The sequence below is a fragment of the Ornithorhynchus anatinus genome, chromosome 7 (genome assembly GCF_004115215.2).
Source record: "Ornithorhynchus anatinus isolate Pmale09 chromosome 7, mOrnAna1.pri.v4, whole genome shotgun sequence".
In the NCBI taxonomy this organism is placed as follows: domain Eukaryota; kingdom Metazoa; phylum Chordata; class Mammalia; order Monotremata; family Ornithorhynchidae; genus Ornithorhynchus; species Ornithorhynchus anatinus.
The window spans coordinates 58,645,848-58,672,823 of record NC_041734.1 but is presented as its reverse complement, the minus strand read 5'-3'; the positions used below and the strand labels follow the sequence as shown (position 1 = coordinate 58,672,823).

At 50.0% G+C, this 26,976-nt stretch overlaps 1 protein-coding gene across 1 annotated transcript in view; it reads left to right on the top strand.

The window, feature by feature from the left end:
* Positions 1-17,590: 17,590 nt before the first annotated feature.
* The window catches only part of SYT2 (synaptotagmin 2), a 150,294-nt gene continuing 140,908 nt past the window's right edge, over positions 17,591-26,976 (top strand). The window contains exon 1 of the mRNA XM_029069238.1: positions 17,591-17,668. The gene's annotated coding sequence lies outside the window, so the exon portion shown is untranslated. The remainder of the gene's footprint in view (positions 17,669-26,976) is intronic.

Below are 26,976 nucleotides of genomic sequence, written 5' to 3'. Positions count from 1 at the left end.
GGTTCTAATCCTGAATCTCCACTTGGCAAGTCACTTAAGTTTCCTGGCCCCACTCACCTTACCTGTAAAATGGGAATTTAGACTGTGAGTCCCACATAGGACATGCATGGACTGTGTTCAATTCAGATTGTTATCTTGTATCTACCCCAGTGCTTAGTGCAGTGCCTGCACATAGTAAAAGTGCTTAACAAATACCATTAATAAAGAAAAGAGTTCACAATCCAAGAGGTTAAGTGAGCAGGCATAATCCCCATTTGACAGATGAGGCAACTGAAGTCCAGGGAGGTTAAGTGATTTGCCCAAGTTTGTGCAGCAAACCAGTGGCAGAACTCGGACTTGAATCTAGACCTCCTGACTCTCAGCCCTGTGCTCTTTCTGCTAGGCCATGCTGCTTTTACTTAAGTCCAGTGGGGAAACCGTGGGCACAGCAAAGGTGCCTCCAAGTTCCCGGCCTCTGTGTAATTCTTCATCTTTCCCTGCCTGCCCCCTGCTGCCGCACCCGGCTTTCTGGGAGGGGATTCCCCCTGAGAGACCCATCACCTTGAAGAGAATCCTGCTTAGTTTGCAAGATGCTGAATATCCTTGACACCATCCCAGGGCCCAGTTGGTGCTTTCTGGGGTGCCAGCACTCACACGGACTAGGGCTGGGCCAGGCTGGGCTGGCCTGTGGTCCCTCACCTCTCTGTGGCCTGCCTCTCTTCCTCCCTCCCTGCCTGCCTTCCTCTCTCCCTCCCTCCCTTTCTCCCTTCCTCCCTGGCTCTCTCTCCCTCCATCCTTCCTTCTGTCCCTGCCTTTCTTTCTTTCTCCCTCCCTCCCTGCTTGTCTGCCTTTCTTCCTCTCCCCCCCTCCCTCTCCCCCCCCCTTCTTCCCTCCGTCTTCTCTCTCTCCCTCCCTGCCTCCATCCTTCCTTCTGTCCCTGCCTTTCTTTCTTTCTCCCTCCCTCCCTGCTTGTCTGCCTTTCTTCCTCTCCGTCTTCTCTCTCTCCCTCCCTGCCTCCATCCTTCCTTCTCTTCCTGCCTGCTCTGTCTCTCTTTCCCTCCACGCCTTCTCCCTCTCTCCCTTCCCTCCCCCCAATCCAGCCAGGTTTCAAGCCAAATTTGGGACACGTAGCTCTCAGCTGGGATCCGCTCACTCATCCCACCCTATTCGCCATCCTTGCCGCTCGATTCCAGCCCTTGCCCGCTGCTGCCCTCCCGGCCTCCGGCTCCTGGGCCTGCAGTGGCTTGGGAGACTTTCAGTGGCCACTAGAATGCAACCTCCAAGCCCCAGCTGACAGCCCCCGGGCCCAGGGGACGCATGGGGACCGGCTCTCTGCACCCTGAGGAGGCCTCCGCCAGCAGCTTGGTTTAGTGGCTAGAGCATGGGCCTGGGAGTCAGATGGTCATGAGTTCTAATCCCAGCTCTGCCATTAATGTGCTGTGTGATTTTAGGCAAGCCATTTAACTTCTCTGTGCCTCGGTTACCTCACCCATCAAATGGGAATTAAGACTGTGAACCCCACGGGGGACAACCTGATTACCTTGTATCTACACCAGCACTTAGTACAGTGCCTGGCACATAGTAAGCTCTTAACGAACACCACAATTATTATTATCATTATTACTGCCGGCTCTCCTCACCCTGAGGAGTCTGCTCGCATTCAGTCCAACCCCATGGGTTTTCGGACCTCGCTCCACGGGTTTCCAGCTGATGATTCCAGCTGGAGAGGATCCCAGGGATGTTTCCGTGTCTGGCAGCAATAGCACCGGGGGGCGTCCGACCAAAGCATCTCCAAGGGGCTTCTGGTTATAGGGAATCCTGAGGGACCCCAGGGTGGAGGGGCCCTCGAGAGTCACCCCAAGCCACTCTACTCCAAACGGTGCCCCTGTCCTCCCAGCGGCTTCAGGGTAGCCTATTAGGAAAAGCACAGGCCTGGGAGTCAGAACACCTGGGTTCTAATCCTAACAGCACCACTTGGCTTTAGTGTGACCTTGGACAAATCACTTAACTTCTCTGCGCCTCGGTAAAATGGGGATTCATTACCTGTTCTCCCTTCTACTAAGACTGCAATTCTGTAACTACCCCAGCGCTCAGTACCGAGCTTGGTACCGAGTGAGCGCTTTAACAAATGACCTTGGGTAAGCCACTTCACCTCTCTGTGCCTCAGTTACCTCTTCTGTAAAACGGGGATGAAGACTGTGAGCCCCACGTGAGACAACCTGATAGACTTGTGTCTACCTCAGCGATTAGGACAGTGCTTCGCACAAAGTAAGCTCTTAAATACCGTAATGGCTATCATTAGCGTAATGGCTAGAGAAGCAGTGTGGCTCAGTGGAAAGAGCCCGGGCTTGGGAGTCAGAGGGCATGGGTTCGAGTCCCGATTCAACCACTTGTCAGCTGTGTGACTGGGGGCAAGTCACTTCACTTCTCTGTGCCTCAGTTACCTCAACTGGAAAATGGGGATTAACTGTGAGCCTCACGTGGGGCAACCTGATTGCCTTGTATCTACCCCAAAGCGCTTAGAACAGTGCTCGGCACATAGTAAGCGCTTAACAAATACCAACATTATTATCATTATGCATCGACTCGCCCAAGTTTAGGAGCGTGTGCTGCCCCCTAGTGGGCATAGCTGGTGAGGCTGCCGCTGCTCCCCACCGAAGGGAGCGGAGAACTGGTAAAGAGGGGCTCACCAGGAACCCGGTTGTTAATAATAATAATAATTTTGGTATTTGGGAAGCGCTTACTATGTGCCTAACACTTTTCTAAGCGCTGGGGTAGATACAGGGCAATCAGGTTGTCCCACCTGGGGCTCCCAGTCTTCACCCCCATTTTACAGATGAGGTTACTGAGGCACCGAGAAGTTAAGTGACTTAATAATGTTGGTATTTGTTAAGCGCTTACTATGCGCGGAGCACTGTTCTAAGCGCTGGAGTAGATACAGGGTCATCAGGTTGTCCCACGTGAGGCTAACAGTTAATCCCCATTTTCCAGGTGAGGTGACTGAGGCACAGAGAAGTGAAGTGACTTGCCCACAGTCACACAGCTGAGAAATGGCAGAGCCGGGATTCGAACCCATGACCTCTGACTCCCAAGCCCGGGTTCTTTCCACTGAGCCCCGCTGCTTCTCTTGACTTGCCCAAGGTCACACAGCTGACTCGTGGCGGAGCGGGGATTAGAACCCACGCCCTCCGACTCCTCAGCCCGTGCTCTTTCCACTAAACCACGCTGCTTCTCTAGCCCCACTCCTCCTCCTAAGGCCAATAAGTGATAATCCTTCTGCTACCGATTTTTTTTTCTGGTATTTGCTAAGCACTTACTATGTGCCGGGCACTGCAGTAAACCCTGGGGTAGATACAAGATAATCAGGCTGGACACAGTCCCTGTCTCACGTGGGGCTCACAGCCTTAATCCCTATTTTACAGATGAGTTAACTGAGGCACAGATAAGCAAAATGACCTGCCCAAAGTCACGCAACAGACAAGTGGCAGACCTGGGATTAAGACCCAGGTCCTTCTGACTCCCAGGTCTGTGTCCTTTCCACTAGGCCACATTGCTTCTCATCAGCTCCCTTCAGGGCAGAGCAGAGATCACTCAGAACCTTAGCCGTGACCCTTAGCCCATGTCCCGCCTCTGGTGTGGAATACCTTTCCTCTTCAAATCCGACAGACAGTTACTCTCCCCCCTTTCAGAGCCTTATTGAAGGCACATCTCATCCAAGAGGTCTTCCCAGACTAAACCCCCTTTCCTCTTCTCCCACTCCCTTCTACGTCACCCTGAGTTGCTCCCGTGGTTCTTCCCCCCTTCCAGCCCCACAGCACTTGTGTCCATATCTGTAATCTATTTATTTGTGTTGATGTCTTTCTCCCCACCTCTAGACTGTAAGCTCGCTGTGGGCAGGGAATATGTCTGTTTATTGTTGTCTTGTGCTCTCCCAAGTGTTTAGTACAGTGCTCTGCACACAGTAAATGCTCAATAAATACGATTAAATGCATGAATGAATGGAACTGGCTCTTGGCAGGTTGTGAGTTCTCCCTCCCCACCCAAGTCCCTTCCCTCTTCCTCCAGAGGCTCCCAATCAAAGTCTCCTTTTAGGCCAAAATTTAAGCCCAGCCAGAGCCAAGTCCCCTGGGTTGGAGGGACCCCACCCTCAGCCTAGCCCAGGATCACATTCATTCATTCAATAGTATTTATTGAGCGCTTACTACGTGCAGAGCACTGTACTAAGCGCTTTGAATGTACAATTCGGCAACAGATAGAGACAATCCCTGCCCAGTGACGGGCTCACAATCTAAACGATATGGGAGGGGGCTACAGGTTGTGGGGGTCCCACAGCACTTACGCACATATCTGTAATTTATTTCTATTAATGTCTGTCTCCCCCTCTGGACTGTAAGCTTGTTGTGAGCAGGGAAAGTATTTACTATTATTTTGTACTCTCCCAAGCACTTAGTACAGCGAGAAGCAGCGTGGCTCAAGGGAAAGAGCCCGGGCTTGGGAGCCAGAGGTCATGGGTTCGAATCCCGACGCTGCCACTTGGCAGCTGTGTGACCGTGGGCAAGTCACTTCACTTCTCTGGGCCTCAGTTCCCTCACCTGCAAAATGGGGATTAACTGTGAGCCCCACGTGGGACAACCTGATGACCCCGTTTCTCCCCCAGCGCTTAGAACAGTGCTCCGCACATAGTAAACGCTTAACAAATACCAACATTATTATTATTATTATTACTCTGCACACAGTAAGCGCTCAATAAATATGACTGTCTGAATGAATGAATGACTGAAGAAAGCTGTGAGAAGCAGCGTGGCCTAGTGGATAGAGCATGGGGCTGGGAATCAGAAGGATCTTGGTTCTAATCCTGGCTCCACGACTTGTCTGCTGTGTGTCCTTGGGCAAGTCACTGTGAGCCCCACGTGGGACAACCTGATCACCTTGTATCCCCCCCAGCGCTTAGAACAGTGTTTAGCACATAGTAAGCGCTTAACAAATGCCATCATCATCATTATTATTATCAATAAAGTGCGTGGCACATAGTAAGCGCTTAACAAATGCTATTATTATTATTATTGTTATTGTTAAGTTCCCCTAAGGCTCATGGCTCCCAGCTCACCTCCCCAGTGCCTTTCTCTTGCAGCCACCCGAGAGGGCAGCAGAGGATCACGAATGAAGGCAGCAGCTGCATCTCCCCACCAGCTCTAAGGAGAGCTTCAAAACTCTCCATCACCTTGCTCCCTCCTCCCTCACCTCCCTTCTCTCCTTCTCCATCCCAGCCCTAACCTAAGCAGCGCGGCTCAATGGAAAGAGCTGAGCAGTCAGAGGTCATGGGTTCGAATCCCCGCTCTGTCACTTGGCAGCTGTGTGACTGTGGGCAAGTCACTTCACTTCTCTCAGTTACCTCATCTGTAAAATGGAGATTAAGACTGTGAGCCTCAAGTGGGACAATCTGATTACCCTGTAACTACCCCAGCGCTTTGAACAGTGCTCTGCACACAGTAAGTGCTTAACAAATACCAACATTATTATTATCTCAGGGCTCTCACCACCTCTGGCCTGGAACGCCCTCCCTCCTCAAATCCACCCTTCCCCCCTTCCCCCCTTCAAAACCCTAATGAAGGTGCACCTCCTCCAAGAGGCCTTCCCAGACTAAGCCCCATTTTTCCTCAGTTCCCTCTCTCTTCCGTGCCACCTTGACTCGCTCCCTCTTCCCCTTCACCCCGTCCCACAGCACTCACGTATATATGAACATATCTATAATTCTATTTATTTATATTGGTGCCTGTTTCCTTTTATTGATGCTGTCTACCCCCCTCTAGACTGTGAGCCCATTGCGAAGCAGCGTGGCTTAATGGAAAGGGCAAGGGCTTGGGAATCGGAGGATGTGGGTTCTAGTCCCAGCTCCGCCACTTGTCTGCTGTGTGACCTTGGGCAAGCCAGTTAACTTTTCTGTGCCTCAGTTACCTCATCTGGAAAATGGGGGTTAAGACTGTGAGCCCCATGTGGGACAACCTGATTACCTTGTATCTACCCCAGTGCTTAGTACGTGCTTGGCACGTAGTAAGCACTTAATGAATACCATAATAATAATTATTATTATTATTGGCAAGAATTGACTCTTTATTGCTGCATTATACTTTCCAAGGGCTTAGTTCAGTGCGCTGCACACAGTAAGTGCTCAATAAATATGACTGAATGAATAAGGACACCCTGCAGAGAGACCGTGGGGTGGCTCACACCCCATGAGCCTCTTGACCCAAATCCCCATCCTTCCGCTCCCAGGACCTTCAGCTCACCCGGCCACCCGGGCCCGAGGCCTCCACAGCAGGGCCCAAGGAACTGTTCCTGGCGCTTGGCTTTGCCACCTCAATTCATTTCAATTCAATCATATTTACTGAACACTTACCGTGTGTAAAGCACTGTACTGAGTGCTTGGGAGAGTATAATATAACAATAAACAGGCACATTCCCTGCACATAAGGAGCGAACTGCTGCTGGTCCCAGCTGGCTGAGTCATTCCCTCTGAAGCCCAGATCAGAGCTCCACAGGGAGGACAACTCCCGCCTCCGCCTGGAGAAGGGAAGGGAGAAGGTCCAAGGGAGAGGACAGTCCCACAGTTCTCCCAACCTGCCTCCTCCAGGAAGACCCCCTTGATTAGCCCCTCCTAACTCTGGTCACGCCAACCTGTCCAGTCTTTCCCATTCCCTCTAACCCCACCCGTCACCAGCACCTGGGAACATCCCTCTGCTCTTGTCTGTAACACTGCCTGCCTCAGTCGAGCGTGTTTAATGTCGGATCGCCCCATTCGTGTCTGGGTGTCTGTGCCTATCCCTTCTCCAGCATCAGATAGTGACCTCTCCAGGGTTGAGGGCTATGTTCTCACCCACCCTGTGTCCCCGACAGCGCCCAACAGCACAGGCCTCTGCCACTGAGGTCAGAACAGGCTGGTGACTGTGAGTTTATTCAACTGAGAGGCAGAGATGCCACAGGCCAGAGCCTCCTGCTCCGATGCCCCTCAGGCCTGGGGTACCAGCTGAGATCTGCAGAATTCAGGGTTCCCTCACCCCATCCACCAGGGCCAGATCTCTGGTTGCCTCTCTGCCTCTGTGCCAAGGGTCTGGGGTTCTAGACCACTGCGGGGAATGGAAGGGCAGAAGCTGTTTGGCCACTCTATTTGTTGCCGAACTGTACTTTCCGAACGCTGAGTACAGTGCTCTGCACACAGTAAGCACTCAATAAATACGATTGAATGAATGAATCTCTGAGACCCCAGGGATGGTCTTCATGGGAGCACAGTCTTTCCTGGGGTTTACTGAGGCTCCTGACAAGATCTTAACGGGGTGCCTTAAACTTGCTACCATAAGCTTTTTACTAGGACTGCTGAACTTTCAAGACACATTTGGAGAAACTGTGTGTGTGTGCTGGTGTGCCTATGTATCTGTGTGGGAGGTTGGCTTTTACATGATTAACCTACTGCTTTCTGAACACTTAATTCCAATAAGGACTGGTTTTTAGATACAGGCCTGTGGCCCATGGGACACTAAGCTGGGTAAACTGGCTTCTGGCTTCACAGAATTACCCACACTACCTTGACAAGGGAGTGCAGTGAGGCCTGGAACTCAAGAGGAACTGGGTTCTAATCTCAGCTCTGCCGCATGTCTGCTGTGTGACCTTGGATAAGTCCCTTAACTTTTCTGGACCTCAGCTTCCTCATCTGTAAAATGGGGATTCAATACCTGGTCTCCCTCCTACTTAGATTGTGAGCCCCATGTGAGACTGAGTCCATTCTGATTCATTTGTATTTACCCCAGTGTTTGACATATGGGAAGTGGCTAATAAATGCCATTATTATTATGAAGGTTGGAACTCCGCACAGCAGAGAGGAGTCTGGACCCGATCCAAGTTTATAATAAGGGGTAAAGCTAGTGTGGGCAACATGAGCTTCAGGCTTTTCCCCATAAGCCGCCAATATCCGTTATGCATCCATTTCCCAGGTTGGACATTTTGGGACACCTCACCTTTTGGAGAGCTAGCTTGGCCTAGTGGAAAGATCCCAGAATTTAAGAGTCAGAGGACCTGAGTTCTAGTCCCAGCTCTGTAATTTGCTTGCTGTGAGACCTTGGGCAAGTCCTTTCACTTCTCTGGGCCTCCATTTCCCCAACTGTAAAATGGTTTCAAAATTACCTGTTCTTCCTCCCTTTTAGAGTGTGTGCCCTGTATGAAACAGGGACTGTGTCTGAGCTGATTGTCTTGTATCTACCCCAGTGTTAAGCACAGTGCCTAGCACATAATAAATGCTTAATTGACTATGCTGTGTGATCCTGGGCAAGTCACATAACTTCTCTGGTCTCAGTTATCTCATCTGTAAAATGGGGATTAAGACTGTGAGCCACATGTGGGACATGGACTGTGTCCAATCTGATTAGTTGATATCTATCCCAATGCTTTTTTAAAACGTATATAGTATTTGTTAAGCATTTACTATGTGTCAAACACTGTTCTAAGCTCTGATGTAAATACAAGTTAATTAGGCTGGATACAGTCTCTGTCCCTGCTTTCCATAAGGCTCATAGTCTAAGTAGGAGGGAGAAGAGGAGAACTGAGGCACAGAGAAGTTAACTGATTTGCCCAAGGTCACACAGCAAAAAAATTGACAGAGCTGGGATTGGAAACCAAGTCCTCTGACTCCCAAGTCCATGCTCTTTCTAATAGACCATGCTGCTTCTCAGTGCTTAATATTCCATTCTCTCTCTCTCTCTCTCTCTGCTTTTCTTATCTGAAAATTACTCTTACCGCCTTCAAAGCCTTATTGAAGACACACCTCCTCCAAGAGGCCTTCCCTGACTAAACCCCCATTTCTTCTTTCCCCACTCCCTTCTGCATCACCCTGACTTGCTCCTTTCATTCACCATCTCCACCCCTAGTCCCACAGGATTTATGCACATATCTGAAATGTATTTACATATATTAATGTCTGTCTCTCCCTCTGTACTGAAAACCGCTGTGGGCAGGGAATGTGTCCATTATATTGTTGTTTGTACTCTCCCAAGTGCTTAGTACAGTGTTCTGCACACAGTAAGCACTCAATAAATACCTTTGATTGATCTCTTAAAAAGTCAATCCTTTTTATCTTGGGGCTCTTGGTAATAATAATAATAATTTTGGTATGTGTTAAATGCTTACTATGTGGAAACACTTTGCAAAGTGCTGGGCTGGGTACAGATTTTCAGGTCAGATGCATTCTTTCTCCTCTTCTGGGCTCCCTGTCTACTACACCATGTATGGGAGGCTTCTTGGAGGAAGCAGCCTTTGTCTTCAAGTTTGAATGAAAATAGGGTGACACTTGCTTATTTTGCTCTAATAATGATAGTATTTGTTAAGCACTTACTATGTGTCAAACACTGTTCTAGGCATGGGGTAAATACATACTAAACAGGTTGGACAATAGCTCACCTCTAGCTCATTATGGGCAGGGAACCTGTCCACTAATTCTTGTATATCGTACTTTCCCAAGTGCTTAGTACAGAGATCTGCACATAGTAAGCACTCAGTAAGTACCATTGACTGACTGATTTTTAAATTCTATCCTTAAATTAGTTTGTGGATTGCTTATTTTTAAAAGTATTTTACTCAAACCTTTTTTCTTCCTAATCAATCTTTCCCCATCTGTTTTGGAAACTACGATTGCATTATTCTGGCGACTGTTTTTGTGTTTCCCATCAGGGAGTTTTGCAAAGTTGATAGGAAGTTAGTGTAAAACGTGTTAATTCAATTTAGCTAAATTTAAAAATACAACTCTGTTCAGCAGGCCATGTATTTATGAAACAAGGTACAAGAGGGGAACTGAGATCCTGAGTGAAGGACTGTAAAGGATTAAAAAACCAATTTATAAAATTAAAATCCATGCACTGTGTGCAGCTCCGAGGAGTATTTAATCTTTATTTACTTAATTGTCAGGAACACTACAAACCGCTTGAGAGGCGAAAGACAGCTTTGAACCAAGAGGAACAGAAACAATTAGTCTGTTGTGGAATCTGTATGAGAGACAGAGAAAGGCATATAGAGGATAGAGACACAGAGAAAAAGACAGAAAAAGACCCACAAAAAGATAGAGAGGGAGAGACATAAAGAAAGAGAGAGGGAAAGAGATGGAGGAAGACACTTTAGTATTCTCAGTTCTGTGTAATTTGGATGAAAGGAGACAGCAGAATTAGGGAACTTTCTTCAGACTCTTTGCGTCTCTCTGGATACAGTGCAACGTGGAAGGAATGGTTGTGTACACATTTACAGCATCAGCCTCGGGGAGAGTACTACAAAGGGAGTTCTCCTTACCATCTGGTTCTCTCAGGATGTAACCATCACGTCCTAAGGAGAACTGGGTCTTATCATCCCCACCAGCCAATATCGTCCCCACGTGTATGTCCTCTGGTTACCTACTCATTGAATTGCTTTTTTTTTTTTTTATTTCCGATGGGACTCTTTTACCTCCTCTAAATATGATGATTTGGGGACACCTTTCTCTTTCATTAGAAGGTATACTCTTCAAGGGTAGCGGCACTTCTATGGTGTGCATCAGTGCTCTGCACGCTGTAGGAGCTCTGCAAATGCAGCTGCTGCATTGATTACAGAAGAGAGAAAGAATGAGGTAAGCACATATGGGTCCATGTGGGCAAATTATCCTAGTTCAACTCCCTCGGGATAGGTAATTGAGGTCAATTTTGGGGTCTGAAATATCAAGATAATTTCTTCTGTATTTTTACAGACTAGGCCTGGATTACCCAAGTGAAGGGAAGGATGAAGCAGTGAATAAATTCCAAGTCAGATACGGATTGAGCCACTGGGGCTGTCTATATGAAACAAATCCTCCTGGGAATTGATTAACCCTCCTTGGGGGGAGGGGAAGGGGAGAAGAGGAGATGGAGGGAGGGGGAGAGACAGAGAGAAAGAGGGAGGGGGGAGAGGATGGGAGGGAAAGGAGAGGGAGAGGGAAGGAGGAAGAAGGAGACACCATTCAAGATACCTTTCATTCAATAGTATTTATTGAGCGCTTACTATGTGCAGAGCACTGTACTAAGCGCTTGGAATGAACAAGTCGGCAACAGATAGAGACAGTCCCTGCCGTTTAACGGGCTTACGGTCTAATCGGGGGAGACGGACAGACAAGAACGATGGCAATAAATAGAGACAAGGGGAAGAACATCTCGTAAAAACAATGGCAACTAAATAGAATCAAGGCAATGTACAATTCATTAACAAAATAAATAGGGTAATGGAAATATATACAGTTGAGCGGACGAGTACAGTGCTGAGGGGATGGGAAGGGAGAGGGGGAGGAGCAGAGGGAAAGGGGGAAAAGAGGGCTGCGGAGAGGTGAAGGAGGGGGTGGTAGAGGGAGTAGAAGGAGAAGAGGAGCTCAGTCTGGGAAGGCCTCTTGGAGGAGGTGAGTTTTAAGTAGGGTTTTGAAGAGGGGAAGAGAATCGCGTTCCGGGACCGCGGGAGGACGTGGCCCAGGGGTCGACGGCGGGATAGGCGAGACCGAGGGACGGCGAGGAGGCGGGCGGCGGAGGAGCGGAGCGTGCGGGGTGGGCGGTAGAAAGAGAGAAGGGAGGAGAGGTAGGAAGGGGCAAGGTGATGGAGAGCCTCGAAGCCTAGAGTGAGGAGTTTTTGTTTGGAGCGGAGGTTGTTAGGCAACCACTGGAGTTGTTTAAGAAGGGGAGTGACATGCCCAGATCGTTTCTGTAGGAAGATGAGCCGGGCAGCAGAGTGAAGAATAGACGGGAGCGGGGCGAGAGAGGAGGAAGGGAGGTCGGAGAGAAGGCTGACACAGTAGTCTAGCCGGGATATAACGAGAAGCCGGGATATAACGAGATATACCTCCCCTTCCCAAGTGCCCAAAAAGAAGGACTTTGCATAAAGGGAGCCTAGCAGGGGAGCCCCAAACCATCTCAGTCCAGACTGACCCTCTTCCCCTCCCAAGTCTGGAAGGAAGCAAGATGAAAGTCACAATCTTTCCCAGTGGCCCGTCCAATCAGCGTCTCTTCTATTTTCTCTTCTGTTCTCTTCTAATTTCTGTTGTGAAGAGTGATTGAATAGGTAACGACCTTCTCTGCAGAGAGCAGTGGAGAAAGAGAAAGGAAGAGTTGGTAGATAAGAAAGGTTAAAGAAATGGAAAGTACAGTGGACAGCTTAGAGACCACGGATAACTTCAGAATAACAAATGACTGCAGGGTCTTTATAGGAAGAAAGTGATCCGGCTGTTACTCCTCTCTACCCAAGACAGAATTAGAGGACATGGGCTTTTAAGAGCAGCAGAAGGGATTTAAATTAGACAATATTTCCCTAAAGTTGAATGGCAAGACATGTCTCTGGGAGGTGGTAGAATATCTGTCCTTAGACAGTTTTAAGATCTAGTGAGGTCCCATTGGTCTGGGGTGGATTAGGGGCAAGAGGATGAATGAGATAAAGCCATATCCAGCTTGATGATTCTGGGACTAGGTTATTAGCTGGTCATCCTAGGGGAGGGGTGGAGAGGTTATGTAGGGGTCTGATCTTTTCTGTTAGAAAAGCCTGGAGGAACAGGCACAGGAGAAGTAGCTGGGGATACTCATTGCTGATTAGGTTTATAACCCAGATGCTATTGGTTCTGATGAATTAAAAGAACATTAGAACGGAAGCCAGGGACACTGTGTTTTTCATTACCCAAATTGATTGCAGCACCGACTCCCTTAATAGTCTCCAAGAAGGCAGGTTGACTTTATCTAACCCTGGATTCTCAGGAGTCTTTAGAGAAAAGGAAGGCACAGGATTGATATAAAAATTTGATTGGCACCATGAGGAGGAGGTTAGTATGAAGTTGTCCACGCAGACAGACTTCCTTTGTCAGATGTTCCATTTAGCTGCTGGGGATTAACCCTTCCCATCGGCTGGATCACTATGATAACTCCTGAAACAGGTTTAAATAATTTTGTAGGGGGTGCGGAGGGTCCCCTCGGGGTTTTCAACTAGCCTTGCCAATAGTTCCCTGCCTACTCGCCCGAGGTGAGTCACAGGTTGGGAGGGCAGGGGGAAAGATTGTGTCCTTCATCTTGCTTCCTTCCAGACTTGGGAGGGGAAGAGGGTCAGCCTGGACTGAGATGTTCTGGGGCTCCCCTGCTAGGCTCCTTTATGCAAAATCCTTCTTTTTGGGCACCTGGGAAGCGGAAGTATTTTGAATGGTTTCTCCAATTGCGGAGAGCAGGAGATGCGGTCTTAGCAGGAAATATGCCCATTGCCACTGGCCTTGAGACTCTCTCCCTCTTAAAGGTGGTTGGAAAGAAGGGCTTGGGGCAGATCGCATAGAGAAAAGAACGGGAGGGTGTGGGAGGGAGATGCCTAGGGGTCTTAGCCCCTTCTCTGGAAGAGGAGAACCCAAACCCAGCCTGGTTGATGAAATAGCCAGACTAGAAGGGGTTAGGTCACTGAGGAAAGGGGAGAGCAGATCTGAAGGCAGCATTTTTTAAAATAGTCAAATACTGTTCTGAGAGCTGGGATAGATATAAGTCAATTAGGTTGGACACAGTCCCTGTCTAAGATGGGGCTCACCGTCTATGGAGGATGGACATCGGGAGAACTGGAGCAAAGAGAAGTCAAGAGATTTGCCCAGGGTCACATAGCAGGCATATGGCAGAGTTGGAATTAGAACCCAGGTCCCCCGACTCCCAGGCCTGTGCTCTTTCCATTAGGACGTGCAGCTCATTAGCGAAGCCCTTCCATGATTGCCGATAAAACAGCGGTTCTGAACTGGTTTGTGATTTGCTGGTCATTTGAGAAGAAGCATGGTATAGGGGATAGAGCACAGGCCTGGAAGTCAGAGGTCATGGGTTCTAATCCTGACTCTTCCACTTGTCTGCTGTGTGACCTTGGGCAAATCACTTCACTTCTCTGGGCATCAGTTACCTCATCTGTAAAATGGGGAATTGAGATCGTGAGCCCCACATGGGACAGGGACTGTGTCCAACCTGATTTGTTTGTATCCACCCCAGCACTTAGAACAGTGCCTGGAACATAGTAAGCGCTTAACAAATACCATCATCATTATTATTACTATTTGCACACAATAGATTTCCTGTCATAATTAACTGGAAAGCTCTCTCTACCCCTGTCTCTGTTCTGTGGTACTTCCCAGGGCTGCCCTTGTTGGTGGAGGATGGACGGGTCGAGGCTGGAAAAGAGAGCCGATGGGCTCTACCTGGCTTCCCCTTCAGCCTCGTGTTTGCCCCTTTTTGGTCCCCTGTCATCTCGGAGCAACACCCCCTCCCATCCCTCTTGAAGGTCTCAGCCACTCCCCTATCTCTCCTGTTTCTTTGTTTGCTCCCTACAGCCCCCCTAGCCAGGGGGTGGGGGAAGGAGGTGGTGCTCCCATCTCTGATTGTTTCTCCTTCTTGCTAACTCTAATCCTGCTGGCCTGATGACCCCCACAAAACAACACTTCCAAAACACCCCTTGGGGCTTAAGGTCTCGACTCCTAGTATAAAATACAAAGTAGGAGCAGTGTGGCCTAGTAGATAGAGCACGAACAGGGAGCCAGAAGCAGAATCCCTCTGCCACTTGTCTTTTGTGTGACCTTGGGCAAGTCATTTAACTTCTCTGTGCCTCAGTTCCCTCATCTGTAAAATGAGGATTAGGACTGTGAGCCGCAGGTGGGACAGGGCCTGTGTCCAACCCGATTAGCTTGTATCTACCCCAGTGCTCAGTACAGTGTCTGACACATAGTAAGTGCTTAACAGATACTATTAGAAAAAAAAGTCCCTTTATAGAGCACCTTCCCCCCTACCTGCCAGCACACATACCCTCAGCCTCCACTCTGAGCAGGGTTGTGTAGAAGGAAGTCCTTTCTTGGCCCATTACCTCCTGATGGTGACTGAGAGACGTGGATAAAGCAACAGCAATCCAGGAGGGTGGGGACCTCAGGGTGGGTTTGGCTTCAACACTACTTTGAACCCAACTTTGTAGCTAGTACAGAGTGGGACCCTGAAGATTGCTAAGAGACCCGGAAATGGAGGGGAGGAGCGGAGAGACAGGAGATGAAGGATTTGTACTCTTTATTCACCCTCTCTCAGGCCCATTGCACTTGTGTACGTATCTGGAATTTAAATATATTAAGGTCTGTCTCCCCCTCTAGACTGAAAGCTCAGTGTGGCTAGGAGATGTCTCTACCAACTCTGTTATATTGTGCTCTCCCAAGAGTTTAGTACAGTGTTCTGCATACAGTAAGCACCAATAAATATGACTGAGGAGGAGCAGTGGGTAGGCCAAGACTGGGATGGGAGGGAACCAGGGGAACAAGACTCTGGGGAGCCTACTCCTGAAGCCAGTCGCATTCCATCCTGGATGTGACTCAGTTCAGAGAACCCTTGCCTGCTCTGTACCTCAGTTTCTCCCTCTGTGCAATGAGGGAACCAAAGGAGAGAGCAGAGGCAGATGGGAGGAGAACAACCTAACAGGCTTGGGAAACATAGGTTGCCCTGGAGAGGAATTAAGCCTGTTCTTTCTCTCTGTCCCTGGATTTAAGTCCCTTCCCTTCAAAGTGAACCTCACTCTTAATAAGATAGGAGTCTCTGACCCCCAGTCAGCCCATTCTCTCTCCCAGCCTGGAATCTCCTCCATCTCCCAGGCCCACCAGTCTCTAGCTCTCCCCATTTTCAAAATCCCCTTAAAATCCCCCTACTCCACAGTACTTATTAAGCACTTACTATGTGCCAAGACTTGTGGTAGATACAAGATAACCAGATTGGACACAGTCCCTGTCCTACCTGGGGCTAACAATCTAAGGGGAAAGGAGAACAGATACATTATTACACTATACAGATGAGGCACAGAGAGTTTAAGTCTAAGGTCACTCATAACAGCATGGCCTAATAGATAGAGCACAGGCCTGGGAGTCAGAAGGTCAAAGGTTCTAATACCAAATCCACCAGTCTACTGGGTGACCTTGGGCAAGTCACTTCACTTCTTTGGGCCTCAGTTACTTCATCTGGAAAATGGGGATTAAGGCTGTGAGTCCCAAGTGGGACAACCTGACTGCCTTGTATCTACCCCTTTGCTTAGAACAGTGCTTGGCATGTAGTAAGCATTTAACAAAAGCCATAATTATTATTATTATAATTATAAGTGGTGGAGCTGGAATCAGAGCCCAAGTTTCCTGACTTCCAGGCCCAGGCTCTTTCTAATAGGCCATCCTGCCTTCCCCTGGGAAGTCTTCCTCATTAATTTTCAATATCTTAGTTGCATTAATCCAACAGCCATTTTTAACAATTACATGCTTAATTCTTTTCCTGAGCACTTGTGGACATATTTATATATTTATTTATTCAGCTATTTCATTGGCTCTTATCCGTAGTACCATCTGTTAATCCTCATCCGTCCTCCCACTCTCACTCTTCGTAAGCCTTTTTTTTTGTCCATCTGTCTGTCTCCCCACTAATTTGTAAATTCCTTGAGGGCAGGAAGCACGTATTGTTGCTTCTGTGGGTGCTTGCTCCAGTGCCTAGTGCACTGCTTTGTCCTCAGTAGGTGCTTGACAAATATTCCATTGATTGATTGATTTCCCCAAACTGGTTCAGTGTGATGATGACCTCGTATAGAGCAGGGAGGGGAGGTGGGGTGTTGGGAGAAAGGTTGAGGAACAGAGAAAGGAACCCTGAACCGAAGAGCAGCAGGATTGGTCTCTCCCAGGAGACTGATGCCACTTCTGTATTTCTTCTTCTTCCTCTCTCCTCCTTTCTCCTTCTTCCTCTTCTTCCTCCTCCTCCTTCTTCTTTCTCCTTCTTCCTCCTCCTTTCTCCTTCCTCCTTCCTGCTCCTCCTTCTTCTTTCTCCTCCTTTCATCTTCCTTCTCTTCCCCCTTCCTCCTCCTCCTTCATCCCCTTCCTCTTCCTTCCTCCTTCCTCCTCCCTCCCCTTCCACTTCTGTCTTCTTCCTCCTCCTTCTTCTTTATCCTTCCTCCTCTTTCCTCTTCTTCCTTCTTCCTCCTCCTCCCTTCTCCTTCCTCCTCCTTCCTCTTTTTCCTTCTTCTTCCTCCTCCTCCTTCCTTCTCCTCCTCCTTCCTTCCTCCTCCTCCTCCTCCCCTTCCTCTTCCTTCTTTTTCTCCTTCCTCTTCTTCCTTCCTCCTCCTCCTCTTCCTCCTCCTCCTCCCTACTCCTTCCCCCTCCTTCTTCCTCTTCCTCCTTCTTTTCCTTCTTCCTCCTCCTTCTCCCTCCTCCTCCTCCTCCTTCTACTTCCTCCTCCCTTTTCCTCCTCCTCCTCCTCCTCCTCCTCCTCCTTTTCTTCTTCTTCTCCTTCTTCTCCTTCCTCCTCCTCCTGTCCCCCTCCCTCCCTCTCTCTCTTTTCCTCTCTCCCCCCGCCCCCTTGACTCACTGCAGCTGCTCCAGTTCTCTCGTCCATTGATTAGCTTTCTCTCCTTCGCCCTCCTCTCCCGCTCCGCTTCCCCGGCTCCGGCTGGGGCTCAGAGTGCTTAGCTCAGCAGATCTTGCAGCCAGACAGTTCGGAGCAGAGTTGGGGCAGAGGCAGAGCGGGGACCCGGGTCGCCCTCCCGCCCGCCGCCCCCTGTCCTGCCCTGCCCTGCCCTGCCCTGCCCTGCCCTGCCCTGCCCTGCCCTGCCCTGCCCTGCCCTGCCCTGCCCTACCCTCCGGTCCATCTGACAGCGCAGCTCCCCCAGCCCGGTAAGTTCTTCCCAGGGCGAGAGCCACCTTGCCCCCCGAAGTTTCTCCCCGCAGAAAGCCAGGAGCTTGTCAGACGGGGCACGGGGGTGGTGGTGCCAGGGGGCGACTTGCCGGGGACGGGGCATGGAGAGCAGCTTGGCAGAGATGGGGCACGGGGGGAGAGTCAGCTTGGAGCTGGGAGTTCCTCTGGGGGAAAGGGTGGGCCCAAGTTTGGGAAGATGGATGGGGGGGAATCCTTGGGGGGCCGGGGAAGCTCTGGGACCTTGCAGGCGGCGGAGAGTGGGGGTGAGGGGCTCTCCGTGGAGAGGAGGGAGGCGGCTGGCTCTTCTGGTCCTCACTCGCGGGGCTTCCCCCCACATAGAGTACCCCCATCCCCCTGTGCGCCCCAAGTCCGGGGAGAGCTGGGGGGTGCAGCCCCGGGGCGTGGCTGGGGGGGGGTGGGAGGGTGGGGGGCAGGTCTGGGATGAGGGGAGAGTCGAGATGGCTTGGAGACCCCCGTGATTCAGCACCTGGCACCCAGCGGGCCCCCCTTCTGCCCCCCGCAGCCCTCCTTCAGGGGCGCAGTGAGAAAGAAACCCCTTCCCCAAAGCACCACCCTCGGCCCCCCGTTCTCCCTTCTCTGGAGAAGCAGCATGTTGTAGTGGAGAGAGTACGAGCCTGGGAGTCAGAAGATCATGGGTTCTAATCTCAGATCCCCCACTTGTCTGCTGGGTGACCTTGGGCTAGTTACTTCACTTCTCTGGGTCTCAACTACCTCATCTGTAAAATGAGACTGTTGAGCCCCACGGGGACAGAGACTATGTCCAGCCGATTTGCTTGTATCCACCCCAGCGCTTAGTCCGGTGCCTGTCTCATAGAAAGCCCTTAACGGATACCAAAGTCATCATCTCCCTCGGGTGGCCGGTCTCTTGGGACCCCGGGAATTAAGCATAGCACCAGGCGGGCTCTGACCTGGATACAGGGAAGAAGGGGCTCGGGGAAGGGCCCAGAGAACCCACTTCTCCAGTCCAACGCCCCTTCGGCCCTCTGCGGCCCCAGGCAAGTTCGGGTTGGCAGCCCCGGGCAACCGGGTCCGGGACCTTTTCCTTTCTCAGGTGGCAGAGCTAGCAGAGAAGGAAACCCTTCGGGGGGGGAGGGGGTGCAGAGGAGAAGATGCTTCTACCTCTGCGTAATGAGGTGCGGGGGAAGGGAAGAGAGCGGAGGTGGCGGGCAAAGGGAGAGCAGGCGAGGAAGGCGAGGGGAGGAGGAGGCAGGTGAGGTTACGGCAGCAGGGACTGAGGCCCAAATATGAGTTTCCAGTGCCCCAAGAGACCTTCGTGCCCTCCGTGACGGTGCCGAGAGGCTCAGGGGAGCTACAGGCTGAGAGACAGGAGCTTCAGGCTGCAGAGCACTGTGAGCAGGGAATGCGTCTGGTAGAATGTTATATTGTACTCTCCCAAGGGCTTAATACAGTGCTGTGCACACAGTAAATGCTCAGTAAATACGATTGGGGATATAGGAAAGGGGAAGGGGGCCTCCCGACGTGATGGACTCTTCTGCAGATGGTTTATTCAATCGAATTTATTGAGCACTTACTCTGTGCAGAGCACTGTACTACGCGCTTGGGACAGTCTTATGCTGTTCGAGTCGTCTCTGACCCGTAGCGACTTCGTGGGCGTATCTCTCCCAGAATGCCCCAACTCCATCTGCAATTGTTCTGGTAGTGTATCCACAGAGTTTTCTTGGGAAAGTACAGTACAGAAATAAAGAGAGGCAATCCCTGCCCACCTTGAGCTCAGAGTAGTTTTGAGGGTGGGGAAGGGGTTAAGGCCTGGGGGTGGTGATGTGACCGCCACTCCATGCCCCCTTCCCTGCCAATTTGGTAGGGACCATAAGGCTGGAGGTTTGTTAGCCCTTCTGGCTCTGTGCACCTCCTTCAGAGACCCCCCTCCCCCCACCCCCCGCAACCCCGACTCCCTGCAGTTCAGTGGGGAGAACCCAGGATCCCCCTGTCTCCTTTGCTACTTTCTTCTCATCTTGCCTTTAAAACCAGAGGCCTGGGCACCTGACACTCCCCCCTCTCACCAGGAGATAGTGGGACCAAGGACGGGACCACCTCAGGAAGCACTAGAGCTTTCCCTTCACCCTCTTTCTACTTACCACCCCTTTCTTGTCCCTCCTCTCCCTTCCCGGATGAGTTTGGGCACTGGAAAGATAACTGCATCTCAGCATAAACATCTTCTACCCAGAAGAGTGGAGGGGGAGTTAGGAGAGGGGGTGTTGGAGGGCAAATTCCATTCCCCGTTTCCCCCCACCCCCACCCCCACCATTGAGGGGAGCGAAGGAGGAGACCGAGGTGAGCTTTGATGCAGTGGGACGTGTTTACGCGGGGGCTCAGTCGGGCACTGCAGTCTGCAGCCCATGGCAGGACATGGCAGGGGGTGGGCAGGCGGGGTGAGTCAGCATTGCTGGCCCGTGTCGTGATATATTGCAACTGGATGGGGAGGACCTACGGGCCGGCCACCTCCATACCCAACAGCGAGAGCCGGGTTGGGGAAGGCCATCTCTTCTTTTTGCTTGGCAGAGTGGTGAGGGGCAGGGTCTCCCTTGGGGCCAGCTCGGCCTCCAGAGTCCATTTCACCGTTGCTGGATGGAGTTATCCTGAGACCCTCTGGCTCACAGCGGGTCCCAACTCTTCCAGGGGAGAGCGCCCAGGAAGTGGGGTGCCCTGCAGCGGAGCAGAGACACCAACTGTAGCCATAGAGCTGCCGAGAGTTGAACTGTCAATCAATCGGTGGTATTGATTGAACGCTGTGTGCAGAACACTGTAGTCAGTCATATTGAGCACTTACTGTGCGCAGAGCACTGCACTAAACGCTTGGGAGAGTACAATATAACAGACACATTCCCTGCCCACAGTGAGCTTACAGTCTAGAGGGGGAGACAGACATTAATAGAAATAAATAAATTACAGATATGTAAATAAATGTGGGCAGCTGTGGGGCTGGGAGAGGGGATGAATAAACGGAGCAAGTCAAGGCAACACAGAAAGGAGTTGGAGAAAGGGAAAAGAGGACTTAGGGATGGCCTCTTGGTGGAGATGTGCCTTCAGTAAGGTTTCGAAGCGGGGAGAGTAATTCATTCGGTCGTATTTATTGAGCACTTACTGTGTGCGAAGCTCTGTACTAAGCGCTTGGAAGAGTACAGTACAACAGTAAAGAGACACATTTCCTGTCCACGACGACTTAGCCCTTGGGAAAGTGCAATGCAACCGAAGTGGTGGATATGGTCCCTATTTATGAGCTTAGCCCAAGACCAGAGGATAGAGAGGGGACAGGTTTAATGTCTGAGTTATTCATCTCAGGGTCTTGCAGATTCAGCTGGAAAGTATTTCCTAGCACCCCAAAACATTCTTCTCCTCTAAACGAGTCCCTCACTCACATAAATACTCGCCTAAAGCAAGCGGTGATGGGCCACGCTTCCAGTTTCCCAGCTGGACCCTGCAGTCTTTGTTTCTCGACTGAAGCCTCAGGCTGCGCTGCTGCTGTTACAGACAGCTGCCGTGGCCCACCCCTGAGGCAGCTGGCTGGAATCCTCCTGTGACCAGAACTGGAATTCAGCCTGGAGAACCAGGCAAAAGCTGGTTTTGGTGGGTGTATGGTGAGGGAAAGAGAGGGGGCTGGGTTTAGGCATCTGTGCATTTGGCTGCTGCTGCTGTTTCTCTCTCTCTCTCTCTCTCTCTGTTTCTCTCTCTCTTTCTCTGGGACCTTGGGATCTTTGCTGGGGTTTGGTATCTGGCTGACACGATACTGCAGATATTTTCTCCCCCTTGCACCAAACAGCGGCATTTGCAAGCAGCTGCATGAATTGGCTGGATGGTCCCTGCCTTTAGTTCTCCCGGTTTAAGCAGCATGGCCTGGTGCAAAGAGCACGGGCTTGGGAGTCAGAGGACTTGGGTTCTAGTCCTGGCTCCGCCACGTGTCTGTAGAGTGACCTTGGGCAAGTCATTTCACTTTCTCTGTGCTTCAGTTACATCATCTGGAAAATAGGGATTAGGACTGTGAGCCCTATGTGGAACGGGAACCGTATCTGATCCGATTATTTTCTATCTACCCCAGCACTTAATACAGTTCCTGACACATAGTAAGTGCATAATAAATACCATTAAAAAACCATGATGAAGAGACTGGAAAAGTAGTCATGGGAGGACAAATGCAAGGAACTGGTGTTATCTTACCGTTGAAGAGTTTTTTAGGAGAATGATGCCTCAACCCCAGCACTTAGTACAGTGCTTAGCACGTAGCACCTAACAAGTAGCATGATTATTATTAAGATGCCAGCTAATCATTTTTTATGACTCTAGAGAAACAAATGAGAGAGAATGAATTTAAATTAAAGCAGGAAAGAGTTAGGAAGAACTGCCTAATGGCCCTTGGGTCCTGGAATAAGAACTTGAGGGGAGTGAGATGTAAAGAGGAGATCCAGCGTGGAATAGTGGATAGAGCACTGGCCTGGGTCTCATGAGTTCTAATCCCAGCTTTGCCACTTGTCTGCTATGTGACCTTAGGCAAGTCACTTAACTTTTCTGTGCCTCAGTTATCTCTTTTGTTTAAAGTGGGATCGAGACCGTGAGTCCCATGTGGGACAGGGACTGTGTCCAACCCAATTTGCTTGTATCCACTCCAGTGCTTAGTAGAGTGACTGGCACATAGTAAGCACTTAACACATGCCACAGTTATTATTCCATCTGTCCTGGATAGACTAGCCTAAAATGGGCTGCTCCTGGTGTGTGCACAGGCTTAGGTAAAATATCCCTTTGCATCTCCACAGTGGATTTATTCTTCTAGACTGCAAGCTTATCGTGGGCAGGGGATGTATCTGCAAATTCAGTATTGGACTCTCCCATGTGCTCAATATTGTGCTCTGCATGTACAGTTGATAGACTGATGAAAAAGCATTAAGAAGCAATTAAGAAACAGTAGTAGCATTTATTGAGCAACCACTGGGGTTGGAGCACTGTATTAGATGCTTGAGAAGCAGCCTGGATTAGAGAAAAGAATATGGGCCTAGGAATCAGAGGAGCTGGGTTCTAATCACAGCTCTTTCAATTGCTTGCTGTGTGACCTTGGGCAAGTCACTTAACTTTTCTGTGCCTCAGTTTCCTCAGCTGTAAAATGAGGATTAATTACCTATTCTGCCTCCTACTTAGACTGTGATGCCCATGAAGGACAGGGACTAATTAACCCACCTAATTAACTTGTATCTACCCCAGTGCTTAGAACACTGTTTGAAACAGAGCAAGTCCTTTTTTTTAAAAAAAGATTGAAGACGTGACGTCTTCTCTGCCCACAAGGAGTTTACCTTCTAAAGAGGAATTCAAGCATAAAAGTAATTATAACTAGAGTGATCAAAATAAGCCCATATATACATGAGAACTGAGAATGGGTACTGAGAAGTTCATAAGTGCTGGAGTTGGCTGACATATCTCAGGGTTTTGGGAAATTAATTAGGGAAAGCTTGATGGAAGAGATGGGATTTGGATTTGTGGTCTGGCTGATGTGCGAGGGTGGGAGGGAGTTCCAACTTGGGGGAATAGTGTGAGAGTGAGGATAGAGGCAGGAGAGTAGAGAAAGAGATACAGCTTGAAAGCTGGCTTGAGAAAAAAACAAGACAATGAGTTGGGGATTAGCAGGTGAGGAGAGGAGGGTCAGATGGAGGAGAGAACCTTGAAGCCGACTGTGAGGGGTTTCTGTTTGACGTGAAGTGAATCAGAGACCCAAGGGAGGGTTTTGAGGCAAGGAGAGATGTGGGCTGAGCGGTGCTTCAGGAAAATGATCCGTGGAGCAGCAGTAGGTCGTGTAGACCGGAGCAGGGAGAGGCGGGAGGTTGGGAGATCAGAGATGAGGCCGATGTAAAAGTCCAGCTTCGGCTGCTCAAAAAGAAAACTCAAACCTCTGCTTCTCCCACCTACTGTATTTCCATTGGGCTGGGATTGTGTGGGGTGGTGCCTGACGAGGGGAGCGGTATGTTGGGTGCGGTGGTCGCAGGCAAGGACTGAAGACTCTGGGCTGTGGACTGCACTGACTTGAATGATGCTAAGAAGCAGTGTGGTTTAGTGAGAAGAGCTCAAGTTTAGGAGTCAGAGGTTGTGGGTTCTAATCCTGTCTCTTCCATTTGTCAGCTGTGTGGCCTTGAGCAAGCCACTTAGCTTCTCTGTGCCTCCGTTACCTCATCTTTAAAATGGGGATTGGGACTGTTAGTCCCACGTGGGACAACCTAATGGCCTTGTATCTATCCCAGAGCTTAGAGCAGTGCTTGGCACACAGTGAGTACTTAACAAATACCATCATTTATTATTATCATTATTATTATTATTATCACCCCCTGACACGTATTATCTATCCCCCAGATAGAGCTGCAGGATGATTCTTCTGGATGGGGGTAAGGGTGAGAGAGAGAAATAGAGAAGGTTATGGAATCACAGAGCTGGAAAGACCCCATAAACTGGGATTTGTTCTCTGGAGGTCTCTAGGTGTTTTTGGTGTTACCTAGGAAGATGGATGGGGAGGAAGGGGACTCAGAGGGGTGGGAAAATCTTTCAGGAGAGGATATTGAACAATTTTCATCAGCCCCACACTACCAATGAACAGCTGTTAATGATTCTGTAGCCTTTTTCTCCTTGACCCTGCTCAACTCCTCCTCAAGGTCCCGCCCCCGCCGCCTTAGGGACAGTGGACCGATGAGAGAAGAAGGTGTATAGGAAATGAGGGTGGCAGAGGGAAGCACGTTGGGGAGATGCGGAGGGGGGCGGGGAGATGTGCACCTTTCCGGCTGGTGAGAATTATTGCCAGCTTAATGGTTTCTGAAAACTCTTCGCCAGGCTGTGTTATCATTTTGATAGAAGCGCCTGGAACCTCCAGTTAAATTTCTCCCCCCCTTCTCTCCTCCTTTATCTATAATAGGATTTTGACACCATTACCCATCACTGCCCTGGACAGGAGAACTCTGCACCGCTCCCAATTTATTAATTAACTGCTAAAAGCAGATTGCTGAGGCCTAGCAGTGGTGGTTTTGGCTCATCTGAAGCCCAGGGGCTGTCTCCTGAAGTATCCTGAAGGCAGACCCAGGGAGGCCCTGGGTTTGGGGAAGAGCTGTTGGGATTCAGGAGTTGAACTCCCATTTGACCCTCCATCCTATGGGATGGGTTTTCTCTGTTCAAAGCCTGAGCCTTTGTCAGATTCTTAGCCTTTCGTTCCTGGGGAGCTGGAAGCCGAAGGACTCTTGCCTGGGAAGAAAATGAAGGAAAGCACGGGGCACTTGGGGCTGTTGTCTGTGCCAGGTGCCAGCCGGGTAAGGTGAAGGAGAGCTGTTTCCTGAGGACAGCTTCAGGGTTGCTGAAGAGGCCCTAGACTGGCCCCAAAATGACCGCTGTCCCAATAACGAATGTCTTAAGCAGGCCTAGGAATGACCCAGGAACTAGTCCCAGTCGAGGGGTTGCCTGTTTCCCCATCAGTACCCCTGTAACCCAGATTATTAAGAGAGGGAGGCTAAAATCTTCGAGACTCAAATCCATCCTCCTCTTCTCTCCTCCCCACTTCCCCTCCCTGCACCTCACATCCACTGGCACACACCCTTTTCTCTATTGTCATTCCTCCTCCTCTGAAATCGCTTGTTTCTGTAACCAGTTCACATCCTTTCAAAGGTGATGTTATCCAGCCCCCTCCCTCTGAGTGTTTCTAGCTGTCTTATCTTGTTTTCATGTTTTTATTGTTTCATCACAGTTGATGGGCTTGTCATCCTCTCTCACTTCTTTGAATCTTTGGACTGTGGGCCAGGGACCATATTTAGGCCTCACCCATGAATTTTTTCCCAGTGCTTAGAAGCAGTGTGACCTAGCGGATAGAGCGTGGGCCTGGGAGTCAGAAGGACCAGGGTTCTAATCTAGCTCTGCCCCTTGTTTGCTATGTGACCTTGGACAAGTTGCTTTGCTTCTCTGTGCTTTAGTTACCTCATCTGTAAAATGGGGATTGACTGTGAACGCCTTGTGGGATATGGATTATGTCCGACCCAATCAGTTTATACAGTGCCTTAACACATAGTAAAGTGCCTAACAAATAACTTTTCTTTTAAAAGTGCTTTGCCTCTAGTAAGCACTTAATAAACACTGCTACTAAACCACTCCAGCTGGTTGGGTGCCTTTTATCTCCAGGCTCACAGTCCCTACTACCTTGAAAAGCAGTGTGGTCTAGTGGCCAGACCATGGGCTGGGGAGTCAGAGGATAGGGGTCTAATCCCAGCTCCCCCATTTGTCTGCTGTGTGGCCTTGGACAAGTCACTTTACTTCTCTGCCTCAGTTATCTCATCTATAAAATGGGGATTAAGACTGTGAGCCCCATGTGGGACAGGGACTGTGGCCAACCTGATTATCTTGTATCTACCCCAGTGCTTAGACCTGTGCTTGACACGTAGTAAGCGCTTAACAAATACTATATTATTATTATGATTCTTACCTTCTCAGGTGGTCCCTCTAGAGTTGATCAAATTGCTCCCAAGGTCTATTGCAAATCTTCGTGGGTGCCTCCTTCTCCCTCCTTGTGCTCTCCCCTCTCAGAAGAGACCCCTGTGCCCACAGATAAAGCTCAGGAAGCGAAAGGCTGAGCCTCCCTTGTCTGGGGGCCAGTAAACTCCCCACAGGAGGGGCGGAGGGGGTATGTGTTGGGGTGGTCCCCTGCTGGCAGATCCCTTTCCGCGGTTCTGACTTTCCTGGGAACTCCACACCCCGGGGCCTCAGGCAGGGCTGTCAATAACTGGAATGACACGGCTCATTCTGGAATTCAGCAATTAGGGAATATTGCAATTAGAGGCGGAATTCACCCATTACTTTTCTATGCCTCTTAATAACGAGTTTAAGTGATTGTAACCATTAGCAGAACACCAGGGAAATGGGGAAAATAGAAATGAATGGACCAGGGAGGTGGGGGGAGGGGGAGGGGCCCAAGGCTTGGAATGGTTGTGTTGGGAGGGGGTGGCTTGGTGGGTTAACACTTCCTTCCCCTTAGCCGCTCTGAAGTTGGGGGTGAAGTGCCCTCACTGCCAATGGGTGCGAGCAATGGGTGGAAGGCAGGGCTCTGAGTTCCTACTGTTGGCCCATTACTTGGTGTAAAAAACAGGGGCCTCGTGGCTCAGTGGAAAGAGCACGGGCTTTGGAGTCAGGGCTCATGAGTTCGAATCCCAGCTCTGCCACTTGTCGGCTGTGTGACTGTGGGCAAGTCACTTAACTTCTCTGTGCCTCAGTTCCCTCATCTGTAAAATGGGGATTAAGACTGTGA